Here is a 22,752-nt window from a genome sequence, read left to right as displayed (position 1 = left end):
GGGGGGGGGGGGCTCTGGGAGATTGGACATCAGCGAAGGGGGTCTTTCGGGAAAAGGCGGGAGATAAGGATGAACTAGGTGGGCAAGTTATCAGGGCATCTCGCTAATATGGTTGGGATTCTTCTTCAGGCAAAGGGAGCCTCTACGTGACTTTAATTCGGGATATATACGTCCGTGCATACACGCAGACATGTGTACTTAAGATCAGCAGAAATCACAGCTCGGCGCAGCCCTCGATGTCGTCACACGGCCGCAGCCTTGTTTGTGCACCTGCTTGGTTGGACGGCCGTTCCAAGTCCCTCTTGCACAGTGTCTCCTGGGCAGGATTTCATTTTGCTCAAAGAGCTGATTCAAATTTGCTTTGTCCATATTTGGCGGTGGGTTTAGCTACACAAAGCTCGTGGACACTTTTCTTCAAGTGTTAGCATAGTCTATCAATCTGCTTGTTCGTATGTCATCCGAACAGCGCAGGGGACCGCACCGCGCCTCCGGTACTGTGAAAACCGCTGAGTTCAGGGGGTGACTCACCCGAGCCCTTCTCTGTAATGGCCACCCATTCAGGCCTGGTCAGGTCACCTCCTTTGACCAATGACGGTGAGCAGAGGTGACACGTGCCCCCCCTCCCCCAAACAGCAGCTGTTAGAGCCAAGGCTGGCTTCGCCAAGGTTTCCTCGCTCCCTTCCGCCCGGGGACCAGCAGCCCCCCCAGATGTGTAAACCACTGCGATTTGGAGATCTTGACTTTTTACTTTTCCACTGGGCAACTTGTGCTAATAGGCTTGATTTTGTGCTTGGAGCTTCAGCCAAGCCCACAGAGAGTTACGATTTTTATGCCGTCCTGGGGGATTTTCCCAGACCGGATGCCTCAGGTATGTGAGCACCGGACCCGCAATGCCGCCGTTAGGTGTTAGCTGATGAATCTACGACGGCCAGGCGTCTGTGAGCGACCACAACACCAGCCTCAGTAAATAACGAAAAGTAACACGAGTCACGAAACAATACACACGTGGCTTCGAAGTGCTAAATGGTTATGTGCATCCGCATGAGCTAATCACATTCAGTTTTTTTTAATCATTTATCATGTTTTGTTAGTCACCATACAGCACCTCCTCAGTTTCTGATGTAGTGTTCCATGGTTCATTCTTTGCATATATTATACACATTCAGTTTTGTTTGAAAACCATTCTCATTATACCAGCTTCTCTCACTAGGTTTTTTTCTTTCTTTCTTTTTTTTTTTTTTTTGAGTTCACCTTTTGACTTGACATCAACCCATCAGCTAAGCAGTTCAAAGACAAAGCCCCGGCACACTCAGCCTTAACACTATTTCCCCTGATTTTAACTGGAGCTCCTTTAACAAAGGTTTCTAAGCTGTTTCCTAGTTCCTTACGTGTTTTTCTTATTTTTTTCAGTACCGAAATTTTTAATGGAGTCATGCTTGTAAAAAAAAAAAGAAGCCAAAACCCCAGCATCATACTGACCTAAAAGACAATCTCCTTTTACTTCCCCCCCAACCAAATCCGCTTGCCTTTTTAGAGGTAACGACTGAAAACAATTTAGTGTATATCATTTATATCTTTTTATGTCAAAAATGTATGAGTATTTTACACATGCAAGTTTGTTCTTGTTAAATAGTTTTCATATTTTTCTCCAGCATCCTTCTCCCTTCCGTCGACGTGTCTTTTACATTTTTTCAGTTTTATTTTTAAAATGTTATTATTTTTGATGCCCACATATTATTCAATAGAAAGGAGGTGCCATTATTTACTGAGCCGTTATCCAAATGTTGAGTATTTAAGCTGGTTCCGGTTTTTAGCTATTACAAATAACACTGCAATGGACATCTGCACGCTTTTGGCTTTATGCAACCGCGCTGACATTTCTGTAAGATAGATCCACTCAAGGGACTTGTTGTCACGGGCATGCATTGTAAATTTTGAAGGTTGCTGCTACGTTACCCTTCAAAAATGCTCTAACGAAGTACCTTCCCTAACCCACGGTGAGTGTGCATGAGTGTGCCTACTGCCCCTACCATGGCTCTCACTCAATATTACACTAATCCGAATTTGCAAAAGATAGCCTTTGTTGTTGTTATTGTAATTTGCAATCTACTCCCTTCTTTGCTTTTGCCGTTAAGTGGCTCACATCTTTAAAGTGTGTAATGTGATGTTTTCACATACGTGTATATTGCAAAGTGATCACCACAATCAAGTTACTTAACCCATCCCTCACATCAGAGAGGGACCTTTGGGAGGGGGAGGTCAGTGATGAGGATTAAGATCTCCTCTCTCTCTCTTTTTTTTTTAATGTTTTTTTATTATATTATGTTAGTCACCATACAGTACATCCCTGGTTTTTGATGTAAAGTTTGATGATTCATTAGTTGCGTATAACACCCAGTGTACCATGCAATACGTGCCCTCCTTACTACCCATCAGCAGCCCATCCCATTCCCCCATCCCCCTCCCCTCTGAAGCCCTCAGTTATTTTCTCAGAGTCGATAGTCTCTCATGCTTCATTCCCCCTTCTGATTAGCCCCCTTCTTTATCCCTTTCTTCCCCTACTGATCTTCCTAGTTCTTATGTTCCATAGATGAGAGAAATCATATGATAATTGTTTTTCTCTGCTTGACTTATTTCACTTAGCATTATCTCCTCCAGTGCCGTCCAGGTTGCAGCAAATGTTGAGAACTCGTTCTTTTTGATAGCTGAGTAATATTCCATTGTATATATGGATCACAACTTCTTAATCCAGTCATCTGTTGAAGGGCATCTCGGCTCCTTCCACGATTTGGCTATTGTGGACATTGCTGCTATGAACATTGGGGTGCATATGGCCCTTCTCTTCACTACGTCTGTATCTTCTCTCTTAACAAATTTCGAGTATAAGATACAGGATTGTCAACTCTAGTTGCCATGCTGTACCTTAGCTCCCAGAACCCACACTCATCTTACAACTGAAAGTGTGTGCCCCTACCCCCAGCTCCAGCCCCTAGCAACCTCTGGCCCGCTCTCTGGTTCTGTGACACTGTCTGACTCTCTGCTGTCGGACTGAGAATGTGCTCACTGTGAGTACTTGCACCCCCTTCTCCGGGAAATACCCCTGCTTTCTTTTCCTTTCTTTATTTTTTTTTCTTTTCACCTTTTTTCACTTTATTATTAATGACTTTTGCCAAATTTATTGTAATCTATTCCTTTATTTTTTAGCCTTGTAAGTTTTCAATATCATGTTATTTTGTGTGTTTCTTGGACGTAGCATATCACTGTTTTTATCCAGTCTGCTTTCTGTCCTTTAATGTCTGCCCCTGTATTGTGCTAATTTGATTTCCTTGCTGGTTTCGGCTTCCACGCTTTAGCTGGATGGATTAAGTTTTCTTTTTTTCTACTTATTTGCTGTAACGATTTTGGCTTTATATATATGATTTCTATTCTTCTAATACTATCCTTAAATTTGATTTTATTTGTTTTAAAGATTTATACTTTTAAGTAGTCTTTCTACCCAATGTGGGGCTTGAACTCACAACCCTGAGATGAAGAGTTGAATGCTGCACACCCACTGAGCCAGCCAGGCACCCCTTAAATGTGTTTTTTCGAAAGATTTTATTTTTATTTGTTTGGTAGAGAGAGCACGAGAGAGCACAAGCAGGGGGAGTAGCAGGCAGAGGGAGAAGCAGACTCCCCACTGAGCAGGGAGCCTGATGCGGAACTCTATCCCAGGACCCTGAGGTCGTGACCTGAGCAGAAGACAGATGCTTAACTGACTGAGACACCTAGGCGCCCCTTTAATTTGTTTTTATATCAATGCTGAGAACTCTTTATAGTTTTTCCTCCCCGCCCCCAAAAAAGGTCAAGATTTGCATACTTTTCTTTCTCTCATTACTTTCTCTTTTGTCTCATGTATTTTTTATCAAATTATTATTTTTTTAAATATTTATTTATTTATTTATTTATCTATTTGAGACAGAGAGTGCACGGATGAGGAGAGGGGTAGAGGGAGAGAGGAAATCTCAAGCAGACTCCCCACTGAGCACAGATACTGACATGGGGCCCAACGTCACAACTTGCCTTGATCTGAGCTGAAACAAAGAGTCAAGACACTTAATGGACTGAGCCAACCAGGCGCCCCAAATTGTTTTTTTTTTCTTTTGCTGGAGTACATCCTTGAGAATCCTTAAGAAGGAGCGGTACACATTTTGAATGCTTACAAGAGTATAAATGCATTTATCTTGTCTTTGGTTTTGAATAATAATTATCTTCATTATATAATTAAATTGACATAGAGGGGAGCCTGGATGGCTCGGTCGGTTAAGCGTCTGCCTTCGGCTCAGGTCATGATCTCAGGGTCCTGGGATCCAGTCCCACATGGGGCTCCCTGCTGAGCAGGGAATTTGCTTCTCCCTCTGACCCTCCCCCCTACTCATGCGCACGTGCGCTCTCTTTCTCTAGCAAAAATAAATAAATAAAATCTTTCAAAAAAAAAAGATAGACATAGAATTCTTCATTCAAAATCATTTTGAATTATGCAGTGAAGACACTGCTCCACTGATTTCTTGTGTCCCATGTTGCAGGCTAGAATTCTAATACCAGTCTCATTTAATTCTTTTGTTTGGTAACGTTTCTCCGTTTTCTAAGAGGTTTTAATATTTTTTCTTTTTCCTGGCGTATTAGTTGGGGTTCTGTCAGGAAGCCAAATTCTTCTCTAAGTTTTTCAAGTAGGAAGGGATGTAATGCAGCTCTCATTTAAGGCTCTCAACCCACTGAGTGGGCAGGGACATGCAGACTGCCATGGGCTTTGGGCACTCCGGACGGGAGCTGCTACCCCAGGACCCGGGCTCCCCAGAGCACTGATGTCAGTGCCCCAAAAGCCCCCGCATGCTGTCCAGCCCGGTTCGCTTCTCTTCAGCATTCTCAGCCCGGTTTCTGTGGCACCTCCCTGGAGCCTGCTGACCACTGATACAAATGCAGAGCCAAGAACTACAGCCCCTCAGCACAGCGGAGAGCTGAGAAGAGCCGGACCCATCCTAAGAGTCAAGGACTATCGTCTTGTGGGCCTTGCCATTTAGTAATTGCACGATGGCATCTAGGACACATGCATCTCTTTATTGCTACTGAGCACGTGGTAGGGTTGGAGACACTCATCAGCTTCAGAAACTTGCTTATAATGTTTGCTCATTGCCCCTGCATGCTTCTTTCCTACTAGAACTCCTGGTAGACAGATGTTGGGCTTCTGGGTCTGGACACGTACTTCGTAGCATTTGCTTTTTTCCCTCCGGTCCTCCAGTTCTTCCTCATGCTGCAGTGCACCATGGGAGAATCCTTTCACTCACGGATTTTACCTCTAGCCCTGTCTGTTCTATCATTCAGCCAAACTATTGAGGGTTTTTCTTTGTTTTTGTCGTTGAGTTGCATCTTCATTCCTAAAAATCCAATGTTTCTTTTCAATTAGCATGTTGTTTTTAAAGATTTTATTTATTCTAGAGAGAGAGAGAGCATAAGTGGGAGGAGGAGCAGAGGAAGAGAGAGAGAGAATCTCAAGCAGATTCCCTGTTGAGCGTGGAGTTCAAAGTGGGGCTCAATCTCATGACCCTGAGATCATGACCTGACCTGAACTCAAGAGCAGAGCTTAACCGACTGAGCCATCCAGGCATCCCTGAATTAACATGTTTTTAATTTTTATGGATACATATCCTATAAATTAAGAATAATGAGGACCCTCAGAAGACAATCTTCAAATACCTGTTTTCTGTTCATTTTATTTCCTTGGAGTTTTTCAGAGTGTTAGTTTCGTGCCTGTATTTAATATTTGGAATTCATTTTATCCTGTGTTTGAAATTCTGTTTATTCCTATAGTTGGCGGTCTAAATTGATCAGTATCAGGGTCTGGGATATTATTTCTCAGTCCAAATGAAAATCTCATTTCTCATGTGGTCAGTGCAGATTTTGATTACAGTAACCCCAATCCCCGTGTTTATGCAAAAAAAAAAAAAAGAAAGAAAGTGTGTCTTCGTTTAGGACGTTCAGGTAGTTTGCTTTGTGGGGTTGGGGCTTCTCACCCTTCTTGACTGGTGTCAGTCTCCTGGAACAGCACCTTTGTTCCTCAACCCCCAGACTCGCTCTTCTCTGGAGGAGTCCAAGAGCAGGCTGTGTGAAGTGCTGCTGTCATGGCTCCGCTCTGGACGAACTCAGGAGGAGGGGACTATGAGACCGGGAACTTACTGTAGATGTTCCACACCCCTGAATTGAATTGCTTAGCCAAGAGCCACGGCCCAGGCCTCCTCCCTTCCTCCGTTGTCCCTGACCAGTGGGGTGATTCCTGAATTCTCCAGGGAAAGCACATTTGTGAGGTGGTCCTACATTTTCTCCCCTGACGTTGCAGTTTGCATTTCTCTGCTGGACTCTGATAGCTATCTATCTTCTGCTTTGTATCTTAACAGAATTTATCAACACCTTTGTCTGCTGGTGATTGTCTTCATAGCTTCTCCACATTGCTTTAAATTTAAGTCTTTTTTTTTTTATGTTTCTTACATCCTAACACAAGAGTGAAGTGGGGGTGGGGAGGGATATATTCAGAAATGCAGAATTAACTGGAAGAACTCTTCTTTCTTTAATGCTTCTAAAGAACTAACGTTCTACGTAAAGCATCATATTTATATATTGCAATTTTAACGATTGGTAGAGTTCAGGGCTGGCCTTCTTCCAAATTGGAAGTGGCTTATATTTTCAACACCCATTAAAACCAAGCTAAGATAATGGAACAGAGACTATGTCAAGGAAGCAAGGTTGGATGCTTTCAGAAATAAGGATTAAAATTAAATCACTTGGTCAATATGTTTTGCTCTATGTTTTCCAAAGATAAGATGTATATTGGGTTACTTGGTTTAAATCTGAACGTACGCAATTGGAAAATGTTAACAATATCACATTGTAAAACTTTATTTTGATTTCAATCTATGTATGTGGCTTCTTTAACCTACCAAAGGTTGGTTATATCCTTAACAATAACACCTTGGCTCAAGTGATTAGACGTCAGAGCTAATCTGGTCAAGGTTATATCAAACGTGTGAGCCTTTTCTGTGGTTATATTCAAAACCGAACAATGGCATCCATCTTGCCACTACCTAGAAATTAATTTAGAAAAGCTTCTGAGAGCCTATGGTATGTCTGGTTCTTTGCCAGTAGATTTCAAGTTCTTTTTTTTTTTTTTAAGATTTTATTTATTTATTTGACAGAGAGAGAGAAAGAGAGAGCACAAGCAGGGGGAGCGGCAGGCAGAGGGAGACAGAGAAGCAGGCTCCCCACTGAGCAGGGAGCCCGATGTGGGGCTCGATCCCAGAACCCTGCTATCATGACCTGAGCCAAAGGCAGACACTTAACCTACTGAGCCACCCAGGCGCCCCAACTTTCAAGTTCTATAACACTTTATAAACCCAACATGCCCATGAGACAAATATCCTTGTGCCCGTTTTACTGACAGGGAAAGTGAGGTTTAACTGGTAGCAGAGTTAGGATATGCATTAAGGTCTTTTGACACCAGTCATTTGTTCCTTACGACTGAATTCAGGAAATGGCCTCTGTGAGGCAATAAACCATTTTAGACATTTAGTTAAAAGATGTTGATTTTTTATGACTAATAATGATTGCTACAGCCTTTCCCTCGGTAATTCTGCTACCTCCAGGATCCAAAGGAAGTCAAGTTGATTACAAGTGACGAACCATTCTTCTCATTCAGATTATACTAACCTCTCCACATCAGCTGTCCCAGTGCTTGGAGGTAAGAAGTGAGCTAGTGAAAACACACTGTAATTAGCCACAAAGATCAGATTGAATTGGGGCAGAAGCACCGCTTTAAATTTACCTGTGCCTATTTCCCTCTTGCTAAGCTGTGTGTTGCTGACATCGTCTTGCAGCAAAGAGAGGTGAGGTCTCAGACAGTGCTACTCTACCGACACCATTCCTGTTGTTTTCATTAAAAACGGGCCAGGATTTCCCAGTGGTGAAACAGTAATCATGGGAAAGAAGTGCAAGTTCACAGGCTCAAGCATTTTCTGTGAGCTCCACAGAGATCTTGCCTCGTGCTTGCCCAGTCATAAAAGTATTGGCCAAAGGCTGCACCGAACTCCCACCCTGAGGCCCCAGTACACTTGGAGGACTTTGGCTTTGACATCACTCCCCAGTGTGGCTGGTGGGGCCAACATTGAACCAAAAGGATAAAAATTCAGTTTTATTACCAAATGGAAAACAAAACAAAAGAATGAGGACAGAAATAAAGCCAAAATATATTAGTGATGATAACAACTGTGACCAACTCTAATTTTTCTGTTAAAAGATTTGCAGATGAGTAAACACAAATTATACACAGTTCGGCTTTGCTTATATACGCACATCAAAACACATGATAGAGACACTTTTAGAGTCACAGTCAAATGCTAGCAGAGGCAAAGCAAACGTTGCACTATTCATAACAGAGAAAGTAGAGTTCAAGGCAGAAATATTTAAATAGGACAAAGACCTATATATTTGATACTGATGAAAATTAAAATAGCCTGAGAAGAAAGAGCAGCCATTATCTTATAAGCAGTGGGCAACATGAATCAAACTATATCAAGGAAAAATTATTTATTAATAAAAAATGAATTTGACACCATAGCCATAGAGGGAGGTTTGAATTACTTTCTTTGGCATTGGAAAATCAAATAGACAAAAATAAAAAGCATGCCTAGAGAGGGTTTAATTGACAAAATTACAAAGTTGAATCATATGCAAACACCTGTACATGAATGCATATCACACTGGAGTTATTGCTGTATAATTACCCTCTGTGAGTTTGCATGAGTGTGTATAACCACACCCACACACACCCACACCTTCACTTTATACAGACTACCTTTCTTCAACTGTCTATTAAATATATACAAGATTATGCACAGGGCAGGCCACACACAAAGTCATAGAAGGAAATCCAAATAAGCCTTAATAGAAACAGAAATTTCAGGAGTTGGGACACTTGGGTGGCTCAGTTGGTTAAGCATTTGACTCTGGATTTCAGCTCAGGTCATGATCTCAGGGTCCTGGGGTTGAGCCCTGAGGTAGACTCTGTGCTCAGCGTGAGTCTGCTTCTCTCTCGCTCTGCCCCTGCCCCCACAAAATAAAGAAATAAACCTTTCAAAAATTCATATGGAAATCCAAGGTGTCTATTTTTATTTTTTAAATTTTATTTATTTATTTGACAGAGAGAGAGACAGCCAGCGAGAGAGGGAACACAAGCAGGGGGAGTGGGAGAGGAAGAAGCAGGCTCCCAGCAGAGCAAGGAGCCCGATGTGGGGATCGATCCCAGGACCCTGGGATTAGGCCCTGGGCCGAAGGCAGATGCTTAACAACTGAGCCGCCCAGGCGCCCCCAAGGTGTCCATTTTTAAAAAGAAGAACAAGTAGGAATAATTGCCTTCTCAGAAATTAAGCTAATTGTGATGTTTTATCAATTAAGAGAGTGGGTAGCGGCAAAGTGATACTGAAATAGACCAACAGAATGAAATTAGAAGATCTGAAACTAACCTGTACATATATGGCAATTGATTTACAACAAAGATTTAATTGCAAAACAATGAGGAAAAGTTGAACTTTCAAAAACAACGCTGGGAAAATTGGGTATTTTTACTGGAAAAATGAAATTGGGTCACTAACTCACCCTATATCCCAAATTTTATTGCAAGGGGTTATAGACTTAAATGTGAGAGGCCAATGAACACATGTTTAGAAGACATTGTAAAAACATATCTTTATAATTTCCAAGCAGAAAAAAAAAATCTTAAATAGGGAACAAAAACATCCTAAAAGGATTTGACTGATACATTTGAATACCCTCAAAAGGAGAACCCCTTTTCATCAATAGACACCTTCGAATGTAGGAAAGGACAAACGACACAATGGGAGAAGATATTTGCAATCCATATAGCAGTGAGAGGCTCAAACCTGGAAAATATAAAGAATCTCTACAAAACAATACAAGAAGCCAGACAACCCAAGTAGAAATGGGCAGAAGACATGAACAGGCACTTTACAAAGGTGGGGATCGAAACAGCCAATAAACACATGGAAATGTGTTCGGCTTTATTAATCATTGGGGAAATGCAAATGAAAACCACATGAGACACTGTCACACCCTCCTGAAAAGCCAAAATGAAAAAGATAACCAGTACCAGGAAATGGTGAGAATGGAAATCTTTACACTCTGCTGGTAGCTGCATAATTGATTTGACATGCTCAAAGACACTTAGTATTCTCTGTCAAAATTAAACACACTCACACACCGAGGCACAGCACAGAAAGTCTCAGGTGTGTGCTCAGGAGAACATGTGTGCACAGGTGCCCTGGAGACACACACAAGGATCTACAGCAGCATTATTCATCAGAGCCTCACACTGGAAACAATGCAAATTTTCAAATCAAATTTCACATATTAATTCTATAGAATATTACATAGCAATGAATGTGACTGAATTGAAATTACACATAAAAATATGGATGCATTTTAAAAACAAAGCATTGAACAAAAATCTAGATATAAAAGAACCTCAAAGTCCTTTTATATAAAGTCCATTTATATGTAAGTCCATTTATATAAAGTTCAAAAATGGGCAGAATTACACTAGAGTGTTTTAGAATGCATACTTAAATAAAAATAACTAATAAAGGCAGGGCTGTGATTGCCCTAAAAGTCAGGATGGTGTTTCCGTGTGGGGAGTGGAGCATAAGGACCAGGACCAGCCATGCCCAGCCTCTGGGATTTCCAAGGTTCCATTTTCTGACCTGAGTGGTAGTTACAAGGATATTCATGTTATAATAGTTTGTTAAATTCTACATTTTTGTTTTGTGCATTTTTAAATATGTGTGTTATATTTGATAACATATGAGTCATAAGAATGAGAATTTTTAGAAAAGAATAGATTTGTCACAATGAAAATAACAAGCAAGCTCTCGCCCTTCCATTTATGAATGTGCAGAGTAATCTGCAATCGTGAAACCTGTGTCCCAGGAACAGATGGACCTGTCCACGGGGCAGAGCCGGTTACTCTGCAGCAGCCTCTAATATGCATGAGCACTTAAGATGGAAAAGGAGGGGCGCCTGGGTGGCTCAGTCTGTGAAGCGTCTGCCTTTGGCTCAGGTCATGATCCCAGGGTCCTGGGATCGAGTCCCCCATGGGGCTCCCTGCTCAGCAGAGAGTGTGCTTCTCCCTCTCTCACTCCCCCTGCTTGGGTTCCCTCTCTCGCTGTCTCTCTCTATATATCAAATAAATAAATAAAATCTTAAAAAAAAAAAAGATGTGAAAAAGGAGTATATGGTGCGAGCACAACTATCTGGTGAAGTAGAAAAAATATTGAACTACATACTCCTCTCACATCACATACTAAAACAGACATTAGACAAAGTGGTAAGTTAAATATAAAAATTAAATTATATATGATATGATTTAATCTTGGGATGTATGGGGGCTTTCTAATTTAAAAAGCAAAGGAAAAAAACAATATAGTAAGAATATCAATAAAATAACCATTTGTTATTTTAAAACATCTGGTCAAAAACTCCCAATAAGAAAAATTAAAAAGCACGTGTCAAAGTAAGAAAACAATATTTCAAACCACTACCATGCACAAGGATTAGCATCCTTAATACACAAAAGAGCACGTGTTAATTAAAAAACAACAACAAACGTACAAAGCCTCACAGATATAGCCAGAGTATTTACAAAATATAAATACAGACAGGGGCTATTAAAAAGTTCAAACTTGTGGGGTGCCTGGGTGGCACAGTGGTTAAGCGTCTGCCTTCAGCTCAGGGCGTGATCCCGGCGTTATGGGATCGAGCCCCACATCAGGTTCCTCCGCTGTGAGCCTGCTTCTTCCTCTCCCACTCCCCCTGCTTGTGTTCTCTTTTCTCGCTGGCTGTCTCTCTCTCTGTCAAATAAATAAATAAAATCTTAAAAAAAAAAAAAAAAGTTCAAACTTGTGAGCAATCAAATAATTAAGGTTAGAACAAGAAGATGTAATTTGTCACCTAGCAAATCAACAGGAATTTTACAATGCTTATTTTTAAGTACCGGCGGGGATGTCGTGGCTGAGAACCCCCGTCATGCTGAAGGTATGTCCAGCGGGGAAAGCGATTTGCCAATGGGTATCAAGAATCAGAAATCCATTTCTCTTCTCCCCCCGACTAATTCTTCTCCTGGAAGTCTATTCCAAGGAAATAATAGGAAATGTGGACAAAGATTAATGCATAAACATGTTGCTTGCTGTGTTATTTGTGATTGCAATATTGGAATAGCCTGGGGGCAGCACTGAGGGAGTAAACTCTGGTTCACCCCCCGTGGCCCACACACAACCCCCCGAATTCCATTTATAAAGAGACCCTAATACCGTGGGAACACTCAGGTTAAGAGGAACAAGGACAGCTCCGGGTTTGGGGGAGCTGAAAAACACACAGCGTGCGTGGCTCCTTCTAGAGAGAGGATGAAAATCAGCAGTAGGGAAAGGAGACCCACGAAGGTCACGGGCACGGGACTAAGCTATGTTTGGTTTATCCAACCCCATCTCTGAATATTAAATTATGAAGCTTTTAAGAAACATGTGTGCAATAAAGTGACTGAAATAAAGGTGGAGAATTTCACTTTGAGCTTTGGGGTCATGGTCGATACATAGCCTCTTCTCTTCACGATCCAGCATTTTTAAAACATCAAAGCACGTTGTACGTGAGGATGGAGAAGACATGGGGAATTCTGGGCAGAGGACAGGATGAGCCAAGGCGTGGAGAGTGGGGAGCAGCGGTGGCCCAGGCCTCGGGGGAGTCTGTGATAGGAAGCCCAGGGCTCGTTGGGAAGTGGGGTGGCAGAGGCTGTGGGGACCTCCCCCACCCACAGGAAATGCACATTAAGGATCTTTGAACCCTGGGAACAGATGGCCTCCCAATTCCCTTGCTGTGTGGCTTTCCTCCATCACTAGGGATCTGGGACTGTTTCTAAGTAAAAACTTAGGGGTGTCTGGGTGGCTCAGTCGGTTAAGCCTCCGACTCTTGATTTCAGTTCAGGTCATGATCTCAGCCCCTCATGGGGCTCGTGCTGGGCAGGGAACCTGCTTAAGATTCTCTCTCTCCCTCTCCCTTTGCCCCTTCCCCCCTCAACCCCACCCCCAGTCTCTTAAAAAAAAAATTAAAGTAAAATCTTAGTGGAGTTTTGGCACAGCAAGGACTGGGCCATCAGTAGCACCTTATTCAATAGGAGTTTGTCAGAATTTCCAGCTCCAAGTCTTCCTCGAGCGTAGGGATGTTTTCCAGCCTGACAACTCAATAGGACGAGGTGGTCTCCTGGGGAAAGCAGTTTTAAAGAGGTCAAGAGACGAAACATTCCAGATCCCGTAGGATCAGCCCGTGAGACGTGGGTGGGATTCCAAGCGGGGAAGAGGCTCTGAACAGAAGGGACACAGAACGTGGCGGGGCTGGGGGCTGGGGCAGAGAGACCCTCGTGACAGCACGGCGAACATTCCGCCACAGCCTGGAGTTTCTGGCGGGGAGCATGTGATCTTCCCCTTCTATCCAGGTGCTCGGGTCCTAATCCCGCCCCTATGGAAAGGCTCTCCCGGAGGAGGAGGAGGACGGGGATGAAAGCGAAACACATCAAAGAGCCGAGCAAGCGGAGAAGGCGACGCGCTGTCCGGGCGAGGCGACATGCATATTCCAATTTACTATGTGACCGAGGTACTAATTTAGAGATCAGATTCTGTAAAGATTTGTGCCAGCCAACTTATGCATGGAGCAAAGGTGTGGGGAGAACAGGGAGGTTTCTTAGCAAAGATGGTCTTGCTTGGGGAGCCATGGAGGCCACCCTGTTCTTACCTGAAACGCTAAGGGACCATGTGGTTTTCTGTTAGGTTCTCTCCATTGTCAAATCCTAAAAATCCTCAGAGAAGCATTTGGCAAGCACCCATCCCCCTTCCCTTCAGGGCCCATCTGTGGGCATGTGAGATGCCCTCAGGAGGCTTAGGAAGAGGATGCAGAGAAGGAACCATTTCCAGGGAAATAAATCTTTCTCCCCATCACTTACCCCAAAGAAATCTAATTATTTTTACTCCACCATAACCTTTACTATTCAAAAGGTAAAATAGGAAAAAAATTAATTTTATTAGCAAAATTTACTAGATTAATATGACTGAGAGCTCCCCATAAAATGTTAGCATTAAATATTAAAATATATTAATAAAATACTAGATTATTAAAGCCTAATATTTAATATAATGCATTAATTGGGGGAATTGTGTCAGTTTAAACATAAAAGAGAAAAGTGAAGGCAATAGTGACCTTTGCAAAGCAGGACGACCCCGGCCACAGGCTTGAGACTCTGCTCAGTGGAAATCAAAGCAGGGTCTCTGCCTGCGGCCCCCCATCTGCCTGCGGATGGACCAGCAGGGGTTATTGCAAGAGCTCAGCAAGGGATGGTGAGGCCCCAGGGACTAACATGACCATGCTGAGCCTCACCACCCTGGCCCGAGGGGAGGGGAGGGGAGGGGAGGGAAGGGGCATCAAGGCCAGAGGGCTGAGGGCTCTGGCTGTGGAGGAAGGACCTCCGGAAAGGCGGGCAGGGTGCCGTCCCTGCCCGACCCACAGACACTCAGGGAGACACAGGAGAATCAACACCTTGACCTCCTTTCCTTCCTCTCAGCTTTTCTCCCCCCTCCTCGGCTTTCCTCTGCTGGCCCCTCCTGTGGGCCACACCAATGAAAGCTGAGGGCAAGGGAGGGAGCCTGGAAGAAGCAGGCCCAGGGTGCGGAGCTCCAGAGCACTATGTGACGGGCAGGGGGAGTGGAAGGGCAGCAGAAGGGAACCGACTGCTCAGGCCGTTCCCACCTTCCCTGTGCTCACCCCCAGCCCCTGCTCTCCTATTGATAATGAGTCAACCATGTTTTCTTCTGCCAGTGCTACCCGCGAATGACCTCTGTCAGAGCTATGGGCAGCCGGAGGGACTGCCATGTGCTCATAACCGTCCAGAAAATGGGACCAGCGTCCAGGGGGTCAGCCCCAGGGTTGCTGCCGGCCTCCCCAGTAGTCCTCAACCTGCCTTAGCCACTGAACTGGCCTCTGGCCACCTTGTCATCCCATGGAACCCAGGAGATGGCCCAGTGCTCTGCAGAGGGAGAAGGGCAAAGACGCATCCTGGTCTGGCCCTGCACCCGGTGCCCCGAGGCCTTGGGCAAAGCCCTTCCTCCTGGGTCCTGGGTGACCTCATCTGAAAAGTAGAGGCCAGGCCTGGTGACGTCTGAGGTCCCTGCTATTGTCTGTCCTTTACACGATGTGTGCACAGGACGCTACATATCCACGTAGACACCCCCGCGTGTGGGAGCCCGTGCGCACCTGTCTTTGGTGTGGGCGTACATCGGGCGCATTCGCCATCAGGGGCAACCTTGTCCCCTGCCCCGGGGCATGGGGCCATGTTTAGAGACACGTTTGTTTGTCCTGACTCTGGGCGATGCTGCGGCGTCTAGTGGATAGAGACCAGAGATGTTACTAAGCATACCGCAATGCACAGGCCAGTTCCCACCACAGACTTATTCAGCCCCCACATGTCTATAATTGCAAGGCTGGGGCTCCCGGATCCCTCTCGGAAATGTTTTGGACGTACGTTTCCCTCAAAACCGGAGTAATAGAATTTTAAAATTAAAAATTAGGATTCATGGTTTAGCAAGTGTGTGAGTGTGCTAGGACTTCGTAACAGAGTGCCACAGCCTGGGGACTTCGGCGATGGAGAGTCATGTTTTCCCCAGTTTGGGAGGCTAGAAATCTGAGCTCAAGGTATCAGCAGGGTCGGTTTCTCTTGAGGCCTCTCTCCTTGGTTTGCAGATGGCTGCCTTCTCTCTCTCTCTCTCTCTCTGTGTGTGTGTCCTCATTTCTTCTTCTTATAAGGACACCCGTCAGACTGGATTGGGACCCACTCCAAAGGCCTCTCTGGCCTTCGTTACCTCTTTAAAACTCTTATCGCTAAACACAGTCACAGTCTGAGGGGCTACTGGGGGTCGGGGGCTTCAGCACATACCCTGTGGGGGGGGGGCATCGTGCAGTCTATAACAGCAGGTGACACTGGCAGAACCAATTAAGGTGGGTTGAAACTCACCGGGGGACATGACTGCAGTGACAGCCCAGGCAACATCCGTGATGGCAACAAACGTGGACACACAGCTGCCGTGCCCAGAAAAGTGCCAGGCAGAGGGAGCCCCATAAACGCTTGTCCGCCAGGGAATGGCGCACCCTGACGTTTCTCTACCCCCAGGAAGCTTGTGGCTAAGAGGCCCTCTGTATTTTTCTAGATGCATGTGCCTCTCTCCTCAGGAGGTCCCGTGAGATGACAAATGCTTGCAAACGTGTACTTTCACAAAAGGCTCATCTGGACAATCACTCCCTAACCCCTCAAGTCTTCTGGAAACACAATTAATTTATGGCATTGTTTCTCACCAGAACTATGCCCATAGCAGAACGGGAGTTTCCCATCTGGCTCTGTGCAGTTGACTTGCAAAACTGAATTTATCCAACCCCACCAAATGAAAGACTTCAGAATTGAGATAAGATATTATCTGTGAATTCAAAATGTATTAAAAATAAACATTTGCCACCATTTAAAAAATATATTTTAAGAGATGCATTCAAAGAATATGCTTTGTTCTTTGAAGAGATATTAAAATGTGGAGCGATTGAACAATATTTGAGATGACATCCGAAGTATTGTTGTGGTTTTAATAACAAAACAAAGAATCACACACCTTGAAGACCGTGTCACTCACAGACGTTGTGTTCTAGCCTAAATATCACAGTGAGTTTTTAACACATTTGCCCTTGGTACACAAAACCAATAATATATGTCTTAATCCTGCCAGCCCAGCATTTATGGCAGATGTAAAAAAAATTGTATTTAAATTAGAAATACTAAAATTAATATTTATTGACTCCGTGTTTCATTATCATTAGAAATTAGTTTGTTCTTGGCTAAACAGTTTATAGCAAGATATAAATATGTTCCATTGACCTATTAACTGGCCCAATATATTATGGAGTTATTGACAGCAGCAGTAAAATTTACTAACAGCTATTAAACCTTTTAACATACTTGATACGCCTCTGTCCCTGTAATTCCCGGGAATTAGGTGTGGTTTTTTTCTTTTTTAGGATAATCTGCTGCTGATATTAAATTCTCCCAAGATTTTAATATGTTGTCTAAGTTTATGGCTCATAAAATAAACCTAGAGCTTACAAAAATTTACATGACAATATTATTTTTTTTAAAAAGGGCATGTAAATTTTAGTACAGTAAGAATGATGATATAAACCACTGGAACACATAAAGAAAAAGTTCCCTGAACTGTATTAAAGGAATATTTAGGGTCTTATTTCAACACACAAAGCCAAGAGACTGGCGGGGTAGGCCAGCATGCAGGGAGGGCCGAGGGCCGTGACTGCGGCCTGGTTGGGCTCAGACAAATCCACACCCACCACGACCAACACAGCCCAACAAAGCTGGGCGCCCAGGACCACACCAGGGTCCCGTGTGTGTCATCAGATGCTCTTTGGCATGGCCCAGGTGCTGCCCAGCAGACTGTCCTCCCCATCAGGGCCTGGCTGGAGTAAGGGTGGACTCGGGAGCTCTGCCAAGATCTCCTCCAGACGCCACCCTCCAGCAGACCGCGGTGGACTGCTGGACGGCCACGTCTATCTGGAGCCAGAGCTCCAGCCTCTTTGGCCTCCGCCTGCCATGTCTCTGGGTAGCCCCAGGAGGAGGCACCTTCCTAGGCCTCCGGGCTGCAAAAGCTTCACAAAGCCCATCACTGCTGCCCCTACGAATCCACACCCAAGGCCCCTCTGGTCCTGCTCGTCTGACTTCGGGGGGGTGTCACTGTCCCAGGACCGCCATAACCAAGTATCACACACCGGACAGTTTAAAACAGCGGAGATGTATTCTCTCGAGCTCTGGAGGCCAGAGTTCTGAAATCCAGGTGTCGGCAGGGCCCTGCCTCCTCCGAGGGCTCTAGGGTCAGAATCCTCCTGTGTGTCGTCCAGCCCGGCTTCCCTGGCTGTGGCTGGGTCACTCCAGTCTCTGCAGCCCCCTACATATCGCCTCTTCTTCTGTCAGTGTCCAATCTCCCCCTGCCTCTCTCTCCCACTTGTTGCTGGATTTAAAGCCCACCCAGATAATTCAGGATAATTGTAATGGTTAATTTTCTATGTCAGCTTGGCTTGGCTACTAGCCCCAGATACTTGATCGAACTTAAGTCAAGATCACTGCGAAGAGATTTTCTAGGTAAAGTTAACCTTCAAATCATTAGACTTTGAATAGAGCAGGATATCCTCCAGACGATGGGTGGGCCTCGCCCAATCAGTTGGAAAAAAAACGAGGTCCCTGGAGGAGGAGGGAACTCTGCCCGCAGAGGGCCTTCACACTTGAGCTGCACCATCAGCTCCTCTCCAGGTCTCCAGCCTGCAGCTTGCCCTCCCGATTTTGGATTTGCCAGACCCCACCGTTGTGTGAGCTAATGTCTTAAAATAAATCTCTCTCTTTATATGTACATACACACCCTATTGGTCCTGTTTTTCTGGACAACTCTGATAAATACGATAATCTTATTTATTTCAAGATCCTGAACTTAATTACATCTGCAAAGATCCCTTTTCCAAATAAGCACATCTGCAGGTCCCAGGGACGTGGATGTGGATGTATGTTGTCAGGGGCCACCATTCAGTCGGCCACAAAATGAAATGCACAAATGTGGTAGGGAGTAAGCATAGGGAGAATCACAGGAGGCTCCCAGGTCATGCAGGAGAGATGTTTCTATGGGCCTTATTTGATATCCACGTCACCCCAGAACCTTGGGCTTGTGCAGGTGTCACAGCTGAACAGAGGACCCACACCACTGGTGTGCAACGGTGATTTCTGCAGTGATTCTGGGGGAATCAGGCCAAAGGGAGCCAACCGCACACCTAGCCAGCCTGCATCCAGGCAAACGTCTGAGCCTCACTTCGGAAGGGTTTGGTCTCCCGAGTGTAAGACAGTAACAACCTCTGCTAGGGGTGCGTTTGGTCTGACAGAGATGGGTCCAGGGCACAGGACGGCACTGGGATTCAGTCAAGCTGAGCCGGCTGGTCGCTGCCTGGGTCATGCTTCCAGCAGGAAAAAGGGGCCCGTTCCCGGGTCCAGTGCACAGTCAGATGTCTACTGGATCAGCGAGCAACAGCTATCAAGTGCAGGAAAGTGAAGGGTGGAGGAGATGGTCAAGTTCATACCGAGGCCCTGCAAGGCATCAGGCTGCTCACCGATGCTGCGGACACAGAGACGGGCAAACTCGGGCCCTGTGACAAAGGAGCCGAAAATCTGGTTGGAGAAGCTGAGCTACAATGTACGATATTTACATATTCAAGTATCATGTGTGTCTGTGTAAAATACATACATACAGTGAGGTGTATACATAGATGCTATTTGTCCAGGGTGTTTTAAAGAGTTAAATGTATGTGTGTGTACATGTCTCTCTCTCTCTCTCACACACACACACACACACACACACACACACACACACACACACGCTGACGTCATGGTGGGCAGAGTATTGGCCCCCAGAGACAACAGACCCTAATCCCTGGAACCTGTGAGCGTTTCCCTAAAGGCAGAGTTGTAGATGTGAGTAAGTGAAGGGTCTTGAGATGCGGAGATGCAGGGGATGTCTGGGTGGGCCCTGAACGCCATCACGGGGGTCTTATCAGGAGGGAGGCCGAGGCAGACCTGACAGCAGTGAGATGGCCATGTGACCAGAGGGGCAGAGACTGGAGCCACGGAACGCCAGCAGCCAGCAGAAGCTAGAAGGGGCAGGAACTGAGTCCCACCCTGAGGTTCCCGAGGAAGGAGGCCCTGCCTGCACCTCGATTTTGGCCCAGTGATACTGATTATGGATTTCTGGCCCCCAGGACTGTGAGCGGGTAAATTTCTGTGGTTTAAAGTGATTCAGTGTGTGGTTTAAGTTGTGACAGCAGCCACAGGAAGGCTTGCCACTGCATAACGTGGGGACAGGTGGTAGGACCACACTTCTTGGGCCTCGTGAACAGGATCTTCCTGCCCAGGAAGAGTCTCCCCTGACTCCCAACTCCAGGGGCCTATGGGCCCACCTTGAACAGTGTCTCCCATAGACCCAGTATCTGAAGGACTCAGGGCGGCTTCCTGGAGGCGGTGACATTTGGGCCTTGATATTGATCCCATGGACTCTTCTCCTGGCTTTTGTCCTTCTTGGCAGTGGTCTTGGCATAGGTGTATCTCTGAGACCTTTATGTCCCAAATCTATAAGCTGCTTTGATTTAGGTCATGAATATCTTCGATTTTGCCTCAAGCATCCTGTTTTCTTTGGTTGTTCTTTTTTTTGTTGTTGTTGTTGTTTTGTGGTTTTGTGCTGTCCTTTGGCTGTCAGAACGAGGCCTTCAGGATGCACTTTTTTGTGGTGCGTATATTTAAACATAGTGTGGGAGAGCTGGCTGCATCATCCTGGCACTGGCCCTCTCCAGGGTCAAGGGCTCCCCGATCATACTGACCAGAGACTTGTCCCTGACAACAGGAGAGCGAAACTGGGTCCTCACCAATTTGGTGAGGACACTTTGCACAGAAGGCCTCCCTTAAGTCAGATTGATTCAAATGAATAGAACTAGTCCCATTTTGCTGCTTAAGCCAGTCCAGCTTGTTGCAGACTATGGCCAACTTCCTCAGAATTGGACTTGGACTTTCAATTATTAATGCCTCAATCCTAAGCCATTCTCTGGTCAAAAAACAAAGCAAAGCAACCCAAAACAACACAAAACAAAAACAAAAACATACATATTTTTAAAATTCCCAGCTGGGAATCAGTCAGAGTCCCAGCAGGAAACAGATGGTACCCTTAAATGAGAATAATTCAAGGAGAGCTTATTTACAAAGGATCTAATTACAAGAGTGTGTTGGGGGCCTGGAAGCCATGAGGGGTAATGCAAGAGCCCCCCACCCCAATGCCCAAAGGGACCAGGAGAGGAAGCGGGGCCAGATCTGGGAAGGAGGGAGGGTAGGTCAGGGTAGACCCTAGTTCGAGGGAGCGGGGACACAGCCAGCCTGAGGAGCCTGTGGGGAGAGTCTCCTACGGGTTCTAACCACCCTCCCGTCTCCCGGCCTGTGTCCTGATCGGCTGATCCCATGGGCCAGAGCCCACCGCAGTAACCCCAGGCTGAGAACAAGAGTCAGAAGGATGAGGGCAGGACCCTGAGCACAAGCTAGAGCCAGTGATGTTTATTTCTGCCTCAGGTCCCCAAAATCACATCTAGCTACTTGGAGGCAGAAAGTAGCATGAAAAAAAAAAAGGCAGTGATGATAAGAAAAAAGAGGTGGAAGGATGTATTTCTGGTAGGAAACAAGGTAGATTCTGTAATCCACCCCCAGATTTCAGCCTGAGCTCCTAGGGGCCATTGCCAAAAGGAAAACACAATAATTTCCATACCTTTTCCCTTAAAAAGAGCCAGAACATCCTTTGCTTTTTCATGAAGTGCCGTTAAAAGGAGACATTACACAAAAAAGTTACTGATGTCAATAACCACTTGTTGCCATGAACTTGGAGTGGTATCCTTCAGTGTGTGTTTTCTTGGATAAACACAAAGGCTGTGTGGGTCACACTGAGACATAGTTCGTTACAGTCAAAATATACACATTGTTCTTGGGCTCCTGGGACCTTGGATAGAATTTACACTGAGGACAAGCTAATGACTACATTATGGTGTTTTCCTTATTAGATATCATCTCATTCTTATTGTGCTTAGGAAGTTTCATTAGTCAGGCTTCTCTAGAGGAACAGGACCACCAGGATGCATATATAAAGAGAAAGAGATTTATTATAAGGAATTGACCCCCATGGTTCAGAAGGATGGTAAGTCCAAATCTGTGGTGTGAGCCAGCAGTCTGGATGTCCAGGATTGCTGATGATTCAGTTCCAGGCTAGAGGGCATCTTCTGGAGAATTTCCTCTTGCTCGGGAAGGTCAGTCTTTTTGTTCTAGCCAGGCCTTCAACTGATTGGATGAGGCCCACCTACCTGGTGGAGGGCAATCTGCTTTACTCAAAGTTCTCTGAATTACATGTTAATCTCATCCAAAAACACCCTCTGAGTTGATACGCATGGTTAATCATTACAGAAGGAGAGCAGATGTTTCCAGTGTATCCCATGATGGTAATCTATGGTGCTGCTCTTCTGTGCTCCTGTGGGAACTCACACTAATCCACACCCTTTGAAAACCAGAAGTAGAAATGGTGAGGTTGGCAAACTAAAATGAAATCTAAGTTACATGTATTGCCAACCCTTTTAACCCAGAGGTGGCCTGCAACCATCCCTAATTCTGATCACTGCCACACTGAGTTCCTGGGGTGGAATTCCATTTAGCCAACAGTTTGAACAAATGCACTAGAGACTGGGTCACATGAAAATCTTCCCATGATCCTCAAGTCATAGCCACAGGACCGAAGAAACGGAAGGTCAAATAGCATTCCAAAAGAATTGTTAGTGGAGTGACCAACTCAGACGGTTCATACCCAACACACAGTCATGAAGGTAGCAGCACAAATAGAGGAATCTGGGGTATCGTCCACTCTATTCACTCAATCTGCTACTTGATGTAAAGCTTCTAACTGATCAAAAGCAATTTTGAAACCATTACAATATGTAGTTGGCAATATTTCTACA

General features: G+C 45.1%; 1 long non-coding RNA gene across 1 annotated transcript in view; it reads left to right on the top strand.

The window, feature by feature from the left end:
• LOC103658222 overlaps positions 1-22,752 on the top strand; it is a 40,538-nt gene that overhangs the window by 8,509 nt on the left and 9,277 nt on the right. The window lies entirely within an intron of this gene.

The sequence above is a fragment of the Ursus maritimus genome, unplaced genomic scaffold, assembly GCF_017311325.1.
Source record: "Ursus maritimus isolate PB19 unplaced genomic scaffold, ASM1731132v1 scaffold_7, whole genome shotgun sequence".
NCBI lineage: Eukaryota > Metazoa > Chordata > Mammalia > Carnivora > Ursidae > Ursus > Ursus maritimus.
This window is presented reverse-complemented; position numbering and strand designations above follow the sequence as displayed.